We start from the raw sequence: 16,688 nt of genomic DNA on the forward strand, positions 1-16,688 counted from the left end.
CTCACCTATTCTCATGAATTAACTTGTGCCCCTCCCCCAAACTCATTTGTGACCTTACTAACTCATATCATTTTCATTCAGCCTGAAAGTCTTCCATTAGTATTTTTCATGGGACAGTTCTGATTGCTATACATGTTCTCAGTTGTGTTTATCTTTGAATGGCTTTATTTTGCCTTTACTGTTGAAAGATAGTTATGCTAAATCTACTGGCTAACACTCTTTCAGCTCTTTTATTTTTTCAAAGATTTTATTTATTTATTTGTTTGTTTGTTTGTTTGTTTGTTTATTTGACACAAGAGAGAGAGAGAGGCAGAGACATAGGCAGAGAGAGAAGCAGGCTCCATGCAAGGAGCCCGAAGTGGGACTCCATCTCAGGACTCTGGATCATGTCCTGGGCCAAAGACAGGCGCTCAACTGCTGAGCCACCCAAGCATCCCTCTTTCAGGTCTTTGAGTATATAATTCTATTGCCTTTTAGCCCCTGTTTTTTTCTGATAGAAAGTCAGCTGATATATATATCATATATATATTGTCTTCTGTCCATGACAGTCATTTTTATTTTACTGCATTTGAGATTTTATCATTGTCTTTGGCTTTCAGCAATTCCAACTGATGTGTGACTCTCTTTATGTTTATTCTACTTCAGTTTGTTGGGTTTCTTGAACCTGCCTATGAATGTTTTCAGCACATTTGGGAAGTTTTCAGGAATTATTATTTCAATTGTTTTTCTGTTCCTTTTTCTCTTCTCTTTCAGGATTCCTGATACATGTATGATGGTATTCTTCATGTTGTCCCAGGGGTGTCTGTGGGTCTGCTTATTTTCCTTCAATCTTTTTTCTCTGTGTTCCTCAGAGAGGATAATTTCTATTAATCTATCTTTAAATTTATGGATCTTTTTCTTCTGTCATCTCACATATTTTCTTAAGCTCATTTTTCATTTTATTTGTTATATTTTCAACTCTACATTTTCTTTGTTTTTTTTATAGCTTATATTTTTATATTCAGAATCCCTATTTCAGTTGTTATAGTTTCCTTTAATTCTTTTGGCATATGTTTCTTTAATTCTTATCCATACTTCTTATAATAGCTGCTTTGATAACTTTGTCTGCTACTTCCAACATCTGGACACAGTCAGAATTAATGTCTATTGACTGATTTTATTCTTGAATATGGTCACACTTTTCTATAACTTTGTATGTTTCATAATTTTTGTTTAACACTGACATTTTTATTTATTTATTTATTTATTTATTTATATATTTAACACTGACATTTTAGATAGTATTTTGATAATGTTGAAACTCTAGGTCCTGATTTTCTACTCCGAGTTTCTCTTTTCTTTCTTTTTGTAATTTTCTTGTACTTAATTGTAGAATTTATCTCCTTTTTAGTACGTGGCCACTAATATCTTTGCTCAGTATTTTACACACTTTAACAAAAATTTTTTAGCTTAACTTCCTATGTTTATATAGCTTAGTTATCAACCAATGATTTATGCAGAAGTTGTGCTCAAATATCTTGAGTTTATAAAAGTTCAACTCTGCCAATGAATCTGTTCCTGGGTTGGAGAGTTCATTCAAAGTTCAGCCAGTTCTCATGTATACCTTGGCTTTCCTTTTATACCAGGTTCTCTCCAAGGATGTGGAGAGAGTTAATGTAGCCCTTCGATAGCTTTCTCATTTCTAGGATCTCCCCATAAATTTCTGGCTGGCCTGCCCCTTGCCCTAAATGGGACCACAACCTCAGGCTAGCAGAGCTTTAAGTTTTCCCCATTCTTTTTGTAACAGCTATTTTATTTTATTTTATTTTATTTTATTTTATTTATTTATTTTATTTTATTTTTAAAGATTTATTTATTTATTTGAGAGAGAGAGAGGTAAGCAGGGGAAGTAGCAGAAGGAGAAGGAGAGAATCTTTAAGCAGATTCCCTGCTGAGTAGGTAGCCTGATGTGGGGCTTGATCCCAGGACTCTGAGATCATGACCGGAGCTGAAATCAAGAGTCTGATGCTGAACCTGCTGAACCACTCAGGCATCCTCCAGCTTTGCTATTTTAATTAACAACACTGCCAGCGAGAGTTTTTGTTCTCTGCTCCAAATTAAATCTGGGAGCAAGGCTGCTGATGTTCTGAGCTAGACCTGCTCTAGTAGTAAAACCTAACTAATATTGCCAAATGAACTAGGATGGGGGTTAGAGCCCCCCTGGCAAGAAACCTCAGACCTCTGCCATCATTATAAAAAGTTTGAATAGGTTTTCACAAATAAAAACCTTTCAGTTACTTGTCTTTTGGGGAGAGGATCTTTCAACCTTTTCAGGCCACCATAGCTAGAAGTATCATCTCTAATATATTTGTAGTTTTTTAAAAAATATTTAAGTCTGTAATCCTCCTGGAATTTTAATTTTATGTATAGTTCGAGGTAGGCCTTTAACTTTATTTTTTCCCCAAATGACTGGACAATTTTCCAAACAACTTTTGGCTGATTGACCTGTCTCATTTGGTTTGAATATAATTTTTAAGTGAGACTAATGTTTGAATATGTGTATGTCTGTGTATGGTTTTTTTTTTTTTATGTCTGTATGTTGGTGCAGCTGTGGAAGGAAATGGCATGTAGGTCCTCAAACTTAATCACCTCAATATGTCATGATAAGATATGAGAATCTGCATATGATAGATGAAACCAGCTTGCAGAAAACTTCCCAGAAATTACTAATGTTTAGACTATATTAAGCACTGTATCATATCTGAATTTGACCCATTTATGACCTTTGTACTTGGATTTCATATCCTGTCTACATCTTTTCCTGTATCTAACCTCAGCCCCACATTTTGGTTTTCACTTTTCTATTATTTTGATATACTTTTGATCACAATGCAGCAGTCTTATTATGAATCCAATATCTCTTTCCCAGCTAATTGAGCTATGGTTATTTTTTCCAGTAGGAGGAATGAGATAGAAGCTAGTCTTGACACTCAGATTGCATTGGGCCTTCTCTATTTTTTGATCAGCATGTTGAATATCTCCATACATACATCAAGTGTTTCCATGGATCCAGAGCCAGTTCTTGGAAATATTTTTTTCTCTAGAGGGCATAGGAGGATGGATTTATATTGGCACTTTCACTCTTCCTTATTTTGCCATCTTTTAGAACCAATGGCTTCTAATTGAAGTGCCACAGTTCATTCCTATTGTCATGATCTTGCTTTACAGAACCATCGAAAAGAGGCTAAAGGCTGCGAAAGAGTGGGTGACTTTTGACTTACTTTGCAAAAAGTTCCTATCTCTACTTTTTGGAATGAGGGATTTTGGTTGCTGATATAGATAAAAAAAAGATGTTGCTGCACTACATAGTAAGAAGTGATATGGCTCTCTTGGCCTAACACACTGTTTTTTCCCAAAATACCAGTACAAAACATTGTCAAAATCAAGGTGCCATACCTAACTGCTTAACTCTTCCCAGTAGTAACACATATTGTGATCGAATTTGTAAATAACTTATTACAGGATGACACACAAGATTTCTCAAAATCTTACCAGATTGTTGCCTTAGGCATCATAGCATAAGTGTGTGGCATCACTATTAAGGAGTACCAAAGGGGGAAAAAATAGCCGCTCTAGATTTGAGTACTGATTATCATATTACCAGCTCTGATTTTAGACAAAGCTGTGAAACACTTATAAAGAAGAATAAACTTTTGGAAATTATCTTTCACTAGGGAATATTCACTAAATCACTGCAGAATGAGGTAAGACCCTTACCTCCTCCATAACAGTTCTTTGTTCACTTTCTTTAGGATACTCTTAAACACCACAATTCAACATGAGGCTGTGTCTTAAATGGAAAATGGGTTTTGTCTCCTAGGTAAGAAGATCTATCTCCATAATAATTAAAGGTAATGACTGCAAAACACACCATACATAACATATATTCAATAAGCAATGGTTATCAGTATTATCATAATTCTTATATGATTATTATTTTGTGTTATGGCTAATGCAAATTTATTTTTAAGGACACGAGCTACCCTTGATAGAAATGGCAGGGTTAGGTTTTTGACGCTGACAAGCTAGCGGCCAGACAGACCCAATGCAAAGTTGCCTCATGTGGCATCACTGTAATAAATAAAGCTCAGCTCCACCTGGAAGCCCCAGCTGACTTTTACTAGTTGCAGTGTCTTTGGAAGCAGCTATCTAATGCTGTGAGTGGGATGTTCTGTGGGAAAGATAGGCCTGCTTGAGGGGCCCATATCTGAAACGGTGTGTTTAAGTTGGAAGAACATCTCTGGCTGTCTATAGGGACAGCATTATAAGGGGAAGTACACAGGCTTTGAGATTTGAATCCAGCCCCATCATTTCTTAGCTATGTGAGTTTAGCAAGTTGCTTCATCTCTTAGAGAACCAAGTGTCTTATCTGTGAAACAGGAATGATGATACCTTGCAGGATTTTTGTGAAAATCAGAGATAATATATAGGAAGTGTTCAGTACACCATAAGTGCTACATATGGTATTATTTAAATGCTTTAGCAGCATCTATCTATGATCCTTATTTTGGAGGTTTTATGTAAGGATTAAAAGAAAAAATATGCATGTAAAGTACCTGATACATAATAGATCCTTAACAATCAGCAAACTCTTATGTAAATTTCAAAGAATACAGTTATTTAATGGGCTCCTTTAAGTATAACTCTCAATTTGGAGTTAAGAGGCTTATTTTAGTCTAGGCTCTAGTGGTAATACATTCTGTGCTCCTGAGCAAAACACTCTGGGCCTCAGTCTCCTCGCTTGAAAGTTAGATATTTGGATAAATAGGAAAGCAAAATGTCCCTTTTTCTACCGAAAATGATACTTTCTTATGCCTTTTAAGGAAGAAGCATTATGATATTGGGGAACATTCCAGAAGCCCAACTAACACTAACAAGTTAGGGTCATTAACTTTGTGAAATGAATAAATTCATTGAAAATGAAAGTGAAAGCAAATGGTTTATGCACAGCCAAGTTCATTCATTGAGATGTATTTGCTGTGCATCTGAGTCCTAGAGAAAATTGCACTGGGTTCTGAGCTCCTTCAAAAGAGACGTTTGAAGGAGTCGTAAATGTTTTCTCATATCAGAATAGTTAGCTTTACTTTAAATTTAGAAGGAGCCTTTTCTCTGGGTGTTAAGGAAGCAATAAACACGTCACCTGAACCTTCTTTCTAGCAATATTAGCTATTAGCAATATTATTCTGAACCCCACCTATTTTCATTTAAAAAGATTTTTAAGAATAACACCTTTTTGACAAAGATCAAGATTACCTTTAAAGAACCTTTCCTCTTAATTAAAAGTCTATTGATAACATACTCTTCCAAGCGTTTCTTTGAATTAAATATTGTGGGGGTAGGGTGGTGGTGAATGAGAAAACTTCTCTGCTTCAGGGATTTTTTTTTTTTTTTTTTTTTTTTTTGCTTCAGGGATTTTGAAACAAATGTTACTATTGGGTTACACAGAGGCTTTAGCAAGCAGATACAATCTTCAGTCTTCATTTATTTGTTTTAGTATGCTCAGTGCCAGGCACATAGTAGCCACTAAAATGTTTGTTAAACAAATGGAATGAATAAAAAAAATATCTTTTCACAGTCTCCAACAAGAACAGTATAAACTGTCTTGAATGGGGTAATGGTAGGTCCTGTTTTTAATAGAAATTAACTGAGCAGGGCACCTGGGCTTTGGGAGTAGTTAGGGAAGGGGAGAGACCGGATGGTTTGGCACCCGTTGGGACCTCTTCCTTCAGACAGAGGATGGGATGGAGTAGTGTGGAGAAGAGGCAAAATATTCATTGTTGTGGGTTTTTGCATTCATTCTCCAGCCCAAAGAAGGCCTAGTGGCCTCCTCCATCAGTGGTTTGGTGTTGGGTGTGCATGTGTTGTGGGAATTGGGAAGGAATGGCTGAGCCTTGCTGGAGCTTTTGGGAAGATGTAAAGGTTGCAAAAGGAAACTGTCTGAGACTGAAAAAGCTTTTATATATGAGATAGAGCACGTGAATGATTCTTGAACTCTCCTTTGGGACTTGATGCTGCCCTCTGTGCTGGTTTACAGCATATTGACGATGACCCTTCCTTTCTAGAGGATTGAGAACTTCACTTGATCCCTAGCAGTGTTTGTTGCTTATGGCAGCAGAGGAGGACCAGACAAGGTCCAGGTGGTATGAAGTAGAAGGAAGAGTATTGTACTAGAAGTCAATGGCCCAACTGGTAGGCTGTGTGGCTTTAGGTAAACTATTTAACCTCCTTGGGTCTCTGTGACAGCATCTTTAAGGTCAAGAGATTGGACCAGGTGCCATGTGCTCTGTGCTAGGTGCCAGGCAGTGGCACCTAGAGTTGAGTCACACATAGGCTTGGTTCTCAGTCTTGCTGATAAGGGCTGTAAACAGAAGTTAATGGAAACTTCCAACAGGTAAAGAGAAGGAAATGACTAATTCTGTTTGGTAAGGCTTAGGAGCTGACATCGAAGAGTAGGAATTTACTAGAAATTTATTAATTCTGTCATTGTGGGACACCTGGGTGGCTCAGTGATTGAGTGTCTGCCTTTGGCTCAGGGCATAATCCCGGGGTCCCAGGATCGAGTTCCACATCGGGCTTCTGGCATGGAGCCTGTTTCTCCCTCTGTCTGTGTCTCTGCCTCTCTCTCTGTGTGTCTCTCATGAATAAATAAATAAAATCTTAAAAAAAAATACTGTCATCATTCACTAAATCCACAAATCTTGGCTGGTGCCTACTGTATACAAGGAATGGAGAAATGTCTATGAAAAAACAGCCAAGATCTTTACCTTCATTCAGTGGAATCTAAGCTGGGGTGGTAGGGGAAGTTGGGAAGGAGGGCTATTTCTATATAATATTTGGTGAACATGTAGTCTTGTCCAGTACACCCACAGCCTAGATAGATTATATCCCCATTGTACATTGAGAAAGCTGAAACCTAACAGAATAAAACCATTTGCTGAGCTCACATAATAAGATGTCATAAGTACTCCAACCCTCCTTGTTTTCAGAGCTCAAGCATTTATTTTTTAAAAAGATTTTATGTATTTATTCATGAGAGAGAGAGAGAGAGGCAGAGACACAGGCAGAGGGAGAAGCAGGCTCCGCACAGGGATCCCGACGTGGGACTCGATCCCGGGTCTCCAGAATCAGGCCCTGGGCTGAAGGCGGCCCTAAACCGCTGAGCCACCCGGGCTGCTCCAAGCAATTAACCGTGTTGCAGTTCCACAGCTCACTGGGTAGGCACTGGCTGTGCCTGTCTAGCAGTCAGTCCTTCTCTGGGGGACAGCTTATCTATTTCCCTTTGGAGATCTAACCCCTCCCACTCAAAGTGCAGTTCTCATCCCCCACCCCCACTCCCCAGGCATCAGAGGCGAGGGCCTCACTCAGGCCTGGCCTGTCAGATCACGCATCCTTCTGGGCACAGTGATGGCCCAGCAGCAGGCACATGACAAGCCGCACCAGCTGGAGTCAGCGCCTAGGCTCTTGCTGAAAATATTGACAAGGAGTCTTGTTCTTTGGCCTAGGATTTTTAAACTGTGAACTGTAAGCCCAGAGCAGCTGACAGTCTTTGCTTCCACAAGGGGAGAGGGTGCCTGCCCAAGAACAAAGCTGACAGAGAGGAAATAGGCTCAGAGCAACAATTTCTAGACAACCAAATCTGAGCTCTTGGATCTAATTTTGCCTGAAATGGGCACTACTCCTGTACTTCTCAGTTCCATGAGCTAATCGGTTTCTTTTGTCCACATAACATAGTCTGGGTTATTGTCACTTGCAACCCAAGAGTCCTAAAGAATACAACCTCCAATGGTGTGTGGTAAAAATTTTTTTTTCTTTCTCCCTAGTAGATTCTTCACAACCCCTGCAAAAAGCCTCCATCAGGCTCACCTTAACTTTGTTCTGGGAGGTTAACAGGATGTGGTCTTTGCATGAGTCTTTTGCACTCTGCTATCTCAGAACTCTGTCCCCAGTGTTGTCACTAAGTAAGCCAGACTCCACAAATGAAGGGATGGATTGGGCAGCCCCGTTTTTGAACGTTAACCAGTATCTCTTCCTTGGTCCACTTCAGGGCCTCCACCACCCAGCTATGGATCCTTTCTTCTCCGCACAGGGACCCCAGACACCTGTCCCTCTCATTTTGGGGATGTCATATTGAGGTTATGTGTGATGTCAGACCAGGAGCAGCATGCATGGAGGTTAAGGATGACCAGAGGGGACAGCTTCTTCCCTGGTCCTAGTTTCTAATGTCTTTTTCAGGCTTTGAATCCTAGAACCCACCCCTGGATAGTTTGCCTAATGCAGCTCTTGTCCTTGCTGCCTGAAGGCCAAAGCAGGAGTGCTTCTTGCTTGACCAGCACAGTTCAGACAGGGACCTCAGCTGTTAAAGAGAAATTATTCTGACACTGGTTGAACTGGTAATATTCAAGGTTATTGCAACAGGGGTCTTAGGTTGCAATAAGGGTCTCTCCCCTGAACACAACAAGGACAAGTCAGGATTTGTAAACAACAAGCACAGTGAAGGGGTCAATAGCTGGAAAATCTCCAAGAGGAGGTATCAAGTGTAGGAGGATTCTAGCTAAAGACAGGAGGAGGACAGCCCTCAAAAATGGGTGATGAAGAACTTGGTCAGATATTAAGGGCAATCAGATATCAAGGATAGGGAATGGGTTTCACATGATTCTTCTCTGAGACTGGGTTAGTCTTGGGCCCAAGGATGAGGCATAGCCATAAAGAAGGACCAAGGGAGCCCGACTAAAGCTTGGTCAAGGAGAGAGTCTTTGTCCTAGCTGTGACCTTGGATGGTTTGACATTTTCCTCTGGGCATCTAAGGGCTCTCCTTTCAGCAGGGTCTAGAGTTGAAGACTACAGCAAGCGCGTTAGCATGGGACACTCGGAACCACATGTTGGAGGCACCTGTGTCCAGCGCTCTCTGTAAGTTACCAGTCTCATTACTTAAGCAGAGACTTTTAAGTCTACCCCTGGGTAGTGTTGAACATCTGAGTTGAACAACCCTGTGACTCTCACCATTCAACAAATGCCTCTGGAGACCTCAGACATTCATCCTCATCAACAAAAGTGTGGTTCACTTGAGGCCATAAATGAACTCACACGCTGGGCCTCTAAGGCACCCTTTCCATCAGCTGTCCCTTTCTCCCTTGGTCCCTACTTCCCTTGTAGCATCTAGTATGCTCCTCCAGCCGTGGATGAAACGTGCTCTCTCTGCTGTTACAGGAGCACCCCTGAGACCAGTCTCACCTTTTTGTAAGAAGGAGCTTCCCAGGGCACCTGGGTGAATTAGTGGTTGAGCATCTGCCCTTGGCTCAGGTCATGATCCCACAGGGTCCTGGGGTAGAGTCCCACAACAGGCTCCCTGCAGGGAGCCTGCTTCTCCCTCCACCTCTCTCTGCCTCTCTCTCTGTGTCTCTCATGAATAAAGAAATAAAATCTTAAAAAAAGAGAGAGCCTCCCTTTGCTCCAATGCCTGCCTGAGGATATGGGGCTGAGCTCTGGAGGTGTTTCATGGTAACATTTGCGCTGGACCAAGACCTCCAAATAAAGTCACTCTAGAAGCTTGGCGTCCCTTTGTAGCAATGAAGCCATCCTTTTCAGGAGTGTTGTGTAGAGGTCAGCTTGCAGATCAACCTCCATAATGCCTGGGAGGGATGTCTGATGGAATCCAAGATTTAGGGAGACTGAGTGAGTCCTGGGTAAAACGAATCCAGCATGGGAAGCCATATTTTTTTTTATAATAATAGTAAAGGAGTAGGATTCCCCAAGGATAGCCTGATATGCACCCTGAAACTAGCTATGGGGAGAAAGCTGTCTGTGGCCTTGTAGTTCCATCATGCTGAATCCCAGGATCCCACAAATATGGGTGCTATGCATCTTCCTTAAGTGAGTTAGGAAAGATACAATTGTTAGAGTGAGGCTTCCTTCCCAACAGACCTGTTGAACTCTTCTGAGACTAGTGACAGGTCTGCACTCTCCACTGGGTCAGAGGTCAAGGCCACTGTGGGTGATAGCCTCCCTGTGGAAAGGGACAGAGCTGTCAAGTGATGCCTCCTCAGGGACACAGGCTCGCTCACATGTAAGACATACTGTGGGGGATTTTCAGGAGTGTGTGGAGTGAGGGAGAAGACCACTACAAGAATTGAAGTTCTTGACCATGCCAGGGGCTGCTTACAGCCAGAGAGATGAGGATGTTAATGTTGTAGTCACATCTGGCTGGCAGGGGTGGGGAGGAAGGAGCCCAGGCACACTGCGGATGGAGAGGGGGTCATGAGGAATCTGTTGAATCTCAGCCCAGTGTGGATTTGCACCAAATCTAGGATGCCAACCTTCTCTCCCTGCCTTCTCTGTTGCTTCCTTCTCAGTTCCCCCATTACTCCAAGGATGGAGCAGGAATAGCAAGAGGTTGCACTGAGCTTCATAGCTCTTAGGAGGGTCCCATGCAGTTAGGATAGGAGAGCTTCATTGGGACTTTTTTTTTTTTTTTAGATTTTTAAAAAACTTACTTATTCATGAGAGACACAGAGAGAGGCAGTCACAGGCAGAGGGAGAAACAGGCCCCATGGAGGGAGCCTGATGTGGGACTTGATCCCAGAACTACAGGATCATGGCCTAAACCAAAGGCAGAAGCTCAACTGCTGAGCCACCCAGGTGTCCCTTCACTGGGACTTTTAAGAGCAATGGGTCCTGCATGCTAGATGTGCCTACAGGGGTGTGACACACAAAATTCTGGGGGGAGGTGCCTGGAGCTACAGGAGACAATTGAGTTCTGCAAGGGTTTGGGAGTAGGACATTAACAGGACCAGAGGAGGAACAGGACCCTGTAGTAAATGTCAGGGTGCTCTAATTTATCTTCCTCACTGGTCTCTCAGGAAACCCCCATTATTAACTTCTCTACCAAGGCCTAAAAGACCTCTATTAAAATGCAAATGAGATTTGTGGAGGACATCCCAATGAGCCCTTACCAACAATTAACACCTTAGCTGACCCTCCTTTCTTAGGAGGGAATTAGCCCTAGCAGAAGGGGACCTAGGGCAACTAAATTTAGATGAGAAGGGTGAGAAAAGGATCTCAGTGTGGGTGGAGCTGGGAAGGTGGCACACCAGAAAAGCCAGCAGCAGCATGACAGCATGGAGGGAATGACTTTCCAGGGGACACAGAAGAGAGGTGAGCAGAGAAGGACTCAAATCAATGGCTTCGGCTTTCAGTTTCGCGTGGGGTTGAAATTGTCCATATGACTTAGCACCAGCCTTTCCTGATACGAGACTGACCCCTCAGTAATCACAGTCAAGAGCATCAGAAGTCCAAGTAACACATGCCTTCTGCCCCCCCGCCCCATTCCCCCCCCATCCCCAGCAGCGGTCCCCTTGCCCTTTCAGATAGACAATCTGTGCTCCCTGGTCTGCCCCAGCCAGCACTCCCCCCCACCAACATGACTTAGCTTTAAACAAAAGGGCTTCTAGAAGCCCCTTGCAGAGAGACAATCTCTAGCCTGCTCACCAACCACAGCAGGTAACAGACTGTAGACATACAACAGCACCTTATAAACAATATGAGAACTGTTGGTCTTTTAGCCTAGAATTATTTTCAGACTCAAACCAGGCTGATTATTCATTTAGACTCACTCCCCTTTTGAGTTTTCTGAGCCTCGTGAATGGCCCATGTCACCTGGGGGTGAGCAGTGGAACTGCAGGGTGTGTTTTTCAAAGCACTTGCTCAGCTGTTGGCCTGATTAATGGGTCTCAGTTTGGTACCCGATGGTTTATGGAAGAAAAGAAAGGTATGTTTCAGTCATTCCAAATTGACTTCTCCCCTCATCTCAGGACATCTAAATTGATCCTCTAACTGATTCTTAATTCTATAAATCAGACCAAATGTTTAATGCTTAACGCTGGCATATTCATTTTATATCAGATTTACAATAGATTTTATGGTCGATGTAACATTTTATAGAATGTTGGGGCCCTTTAGATAATCAATATATTAGGTTCATTTATGACTGTTTTTATAAGGATAGAACTATAATTTTGCTTTTTTAATATTATAGACATTTATAGTTACTTCATTGTATATTGCTGGTCCTATCTGTAATTTACTTGATGTCGGTTTCTTGGCCAGAGTTCCTACCCTCCCTCCTCTTCTCCTCCAGATCAGTGTCTCCTACATCTAGCCAAATTCTGCTTTCTCGTGTTACAGTGAAATCAAGGACTTCCTAGATTATCTACCCAAATTGGAATTTCTTGAAATATATGAATATTGTTAAAAAAAAACCCACAAAATTCAACTGAATGAATTTTAAGGATCTCATTGGCTGTATTTGATGATTCATGAACTGGATGGCGTCCAATCCAGCACACAGAAAGGAACTCAGAGGAACAAACAAAATAAAAGACTTTTATAGGCAGAAGGGAGCAAGAACAAGGAATTATGCTGGGCAAAAAAGCGAACTGGTTATTGCAAGGTCACTTTCACATGGGGCAGATTACCCAAGTAGTGCTGATCAAGTGATTCCCGATTGGCTGGTTGAAGATTCCATTTCTGGGAGAGCCAACACCGTAATCAAGTTAAGTCTCAGTTTGGTGATGTGGGGTTTAGCATTAATGGACTCCATTTGGGGCCTATTGTCTTGTTTTTAACAGTATTAATAAATTCTGAGCAATGGAAGCCAAGAAGCTAATGTTTGTGAGACATTCTTAATATCACAGAGTGTGAGTGAATTCTTAAAATGCATCTCAGCCCTCAGCCTTTGCAATCACTCCTCTGTGCCCAGAGTCTGGGGCAGGTAGAAGGCTGTGGCCAACTCTGGGTGGGAGCACATGCCTCTGTGTCTGCCCACCTGCTGTCCCTCTGCTTCTCTTGTTTTGTTTGGTTTGGCTTCTGCTATGCTTTTACAAAACAGCTGATAGGTGTATGTTCACAAGCAGTAGCAAACAAGCAGGCTTAGTGGAAACCTGAAAATTAAAAAATGAACCCATCACCTAATGCGGGCTGTTTTCTGTGTGGTCACCTCTGAGCTTTGCTTCTGTTTTATTTTCCCATCGTATTACCTCAGTGGAGATCCATTTCCATAAGACGGGGTTGTCAGAATCCTTTGTTTATCTTTGAATCAGGACAGACCTTGAAGTTCCCTGGGGATGTGGATACCATCACTTAACTTCTTAGCTCAGGGATTTCATGGCAACTGGTGACAAATATGAAATGGTGGAAGCCCTCTGGAGACTAAATTTGGAATTAGTATTTAGCAGTGCAAAAAAAAAAAAAAATGCCAAAATAGGTTCTTCTTTTCCCTTAGAGATTAGTTTGATGTGAGATTTTCATGGTTCCAGAAAGCCACACGCTAGGCTGTAATTGAGCATAATTATTGCCCTGCGTGCTGCCAAGTGTTGGACTTGAGGCATCCTACAGATTCACATTAATTTCTTGATTGGGCTCTAAAAATCAGTGCTGCCACCGACAGGGCCAGAAGCCGTGTGTGATCTACATGGTCTGTAAATGGAGGAGCCGATGGCTTTCTGGCTGGCCTGTGTTGTTCCTCCTGACTCTGGGGCCTGCATGCGTGATCCCAGGCTCCATTACCAACATACTTTCTTGGAATTCTGTAGTGGTATCCTCTTAGCCTCGGAGGAGCTCCACACTGGAAAACAGAAGTGGACAGTGGGAAAATTCATATAAATGATTCAAACACACACCCCAAATACTCCCAGAGTACAAGATAAATCTTTTGTAATTATCTGGTTATTTCATGTGAGAGGTTTGGAACAAGCCTCAATTATCTGGGTAATTACTTTTTCCTTTTTGTTCAACGTGTTTAATGGGCCAAATTTCGGAAATGCCACCCAGCAGGCTCTCATGAAGCCAAGGTTCTGCTTCTCCCCCTGGCATCATGTGGGAGACTCCCTGGGAGTGTTCCTATTCACTCCTAAATATCACCCTCCAGAGGTTAGGTGTATTTCCCCAAGACGACTTAATCACACTCAATTGTTCCAATTGTCAGTGTTAAAAAAATACCTTTCCAAAATGTTTGTGTCTGATGTCCTGTCTTCATAAATACAATCCATCCATGGAGCAGAAGTTAATTTTTGCTGATTAAATCTGTCCAGATTTCTGGGATAATTGTTGCGAGCATTAAAACTTGTGGTTCGGGCTGGAACTAGGAAAGAAAACTGGGCAGAGTGTGTGCCGTCCCCAGGCTTTTTCTTCGAAGAAGCATGTTTTTTTTTTTTTTTTTTTTTTTTTTTTAATTTTTATTTATTTATGATAGGCACACAGTGAGAGAGAGAGAGAGGCAGAGACACAGGCAGAGGGAGAAGCAGGCTCCATGCACCGGGAGCCCGACGTGGGATTCGATCCCGGGTCTCCAGGATCGCGCCCTGGGCCAAAGGCAGGCGCCAAACCGCTGCGCCACCCAGGGATCCCCCGAAGAAGCATGTTTTAAACAAGCCTAGATTCTAGATATTTTTTCTGTATTAGATTTATCCCTTTCTCTGAGTAGAAACAATGCCAAATTTCTGGCTGAGAGTCCTTATCATGTACATTCCAGTGAATTTAAATATTACTGAATTTTAGGTGGCCCATTAAAGTCCAATAGCTGCAAAGCTCCCATGTCATCTTCTACTGCAGGGAATTTGTCCCTGTCACTTTAGCAGAAAGTTCCACCTCTCGCCACCTCTGGTAGGGGCAGCAGGGGGATTTCCCTTATGCCCCACTTGCAGGTGGAATGTCTGCAACACTATAGATTTAATAGGGTACTAAATCATTCTATCTATGGGAAAGCACATCTGGAGTTCCAGTTCTGCATGTGAGATCCTGGGAGCCCATCTCTGACCCAGCTTCTCAGTCAGGATGGCAAGAAAAGATTCCTATATACCCGGCATCATCCATGCCCCACCCTACCCTTCATCATGCCTACCACTGGGCGTGGTGGCTTCCCACATCATGACAGGGACCACAGGTCTCTAGTCACAGCCGAGTCCACGCCCTCTGTGGTTAAGTCACATGTGCTGGAAATATTTTCCTCTAGCATGGCACTGCCATTTAACACTATTCATGGTGACTTTTATCATATAGAAGTTTGCAAATATTATGAAATCTAACTATTCAAAATTCCCTTTTATGGATTCCGGGTTCCATGTCTTCTTTAAAGAATTGCAGTCCAAACTAAGATAATAGAAAGTGTAGGAGGAATCAAAATAACTTATTTCTGTAGGTGTTAGTTTTCTGTTGCTGTGTAACAAATTACCACTAACGTAGCAGATATAAAGAACATGGATTTATTATTCGATTTCCCTGAATCACGTGTCCAGCCACGGCTTAGCTAGGTCCTCTGTTCAGGGTCTCATGGGGCTGAAGTTCAGGTAGCAGCTGGGGCCAGGGGCTCATCTGAGGCTCAGTGCCCTCTTCCAGATTCCCTTGGAAGAATTTACTTGCTTGCATCTGTGGAACACATGGTGGCTTGCTTCTTCAAGGCCACCAGGAGAATCTGTGGTGTCAAGTCTGACATCTTCCAGAGGCTCACCTGATTAGGGCAGGCCCACTCAAGGTCGTTTCCCTTTTGATTACCTCAGAGTTACTGACTGATGTTCTTAATCATATCTGCAAACATTTCTTTGCCTTTGTCACTTGAAATAGGAGTGACGTCAGTTCACCATATTGGCAAGTCCCGTCCACACTCAAGGGGAAGAGATTACACAGGGTTTGTTATACCAGGATCGAGGAATCTTGGGTATCATCTCAGAATTCTGTCTACCACACTGTATTTTTATAACTTTTAAAAGAATGCTTGGAATTTAAATCATGTGTGTATGATAGCAAACACAAGAATTTCTGTTATAACACAATAAAATTTTCCTGAAAACTCTCATATTCTGCAAAATCATACACTAAAAAAGAACAGGGCTCATGGAAAAATATAAAGTCAAGGGAAGAAAACTCAAAACCTAAGCTACTTTGCAACCAGAGCACTAAAAAGACAATAAGAAGCCTAATAAAGCTACCAGCATAGTTTAAAAGACAGTTTAATTGCCCAATAAATAATGATATATTATAGCAAATATAGAACTCTACCTAACAAATCAAAACGAGCACGATCTGAACATCAGGGGAGTGAGAAAAGATGGGGACTGCTAAGTACAGCAATAATGGACAGTGTGCAGAGATTGGGGGCACCTCATAATGAGCCTGTTATCAAACAAAACCAAGAGAAAAGTGTAGTGAAAACAGGCACCGTGTACAGAATGGCCTTCCTTTGAAGATTGTGCATGGATGGGGTTTTATTTTATTTTATTTTTTTAAAGGTTTTATTTATTTATTCATGAGAGACACAGGCAGAGGGAGAAGCAGGCCCCATGCTGGGAGCCCCATGCGGGACTCGATCCCGGGACCATGGACGGGTTTTAGCATACGCTGTGGTCAGCGGCTAGCCCCTGATTGCAAACACTTAAGCCTGCTGGGGAACACCGACTCTGAAAATGACTTCCACATTACTGACTTGATTTCTTCACTTACCACGAATGTTTGCGCTAACCTGTGTGATAGAAACTCCTGTTACAGCAGAAGGGCCTGTCAATAATTTAAATCTCTCTTGAATTGTTACAACACCCTTTATTGGTGGAATAGGCTATTATTTCTCCTCTAGTATTTTTTTAAAAATTGAGGGTTTTATTTTA

At 41.9% G+C, this 16,688-nt stretch overlaps 1 long non-coding RNA gene across 1 annotated transcript; it reads left to right on the forward strand.

Annotated features, from left to right (window-relative positions):
* Positions 1 to 3,786: 3,786 nt before the first annotated feature.
* LOC144291963 (uncharacterized) lies at positions 3,787 to 12,687 on the forward strand. The gene is made up of 3 exons (XR_013359504.1): positions 3,787 to 3,890; positions 8,862 to 8,946; positions 12,173 to 12,687. It is a non-coding gene; the product is annotated as an uncharacterized LOC144291963 (long non-coding RNA).
* The last annotated feature ends 4,001 nt before the right edge of the window (positions 12,688 to 16,688 follow it).

This window comes from Canis aureus, chromosome 20 (genome assembly GCF_053574225.1).
Source record: "Canis aureus isolate CA01 chromosome 20, VMU_Caureus_v.1.0, whole genome shotgun sequence".
In the NCBI taxonomy this organism is placed as follows: Eukaryota; Metazoa; Chordata; class Mammalia; order Carnivora; family Canidae; genus Canis; species Canis aureus.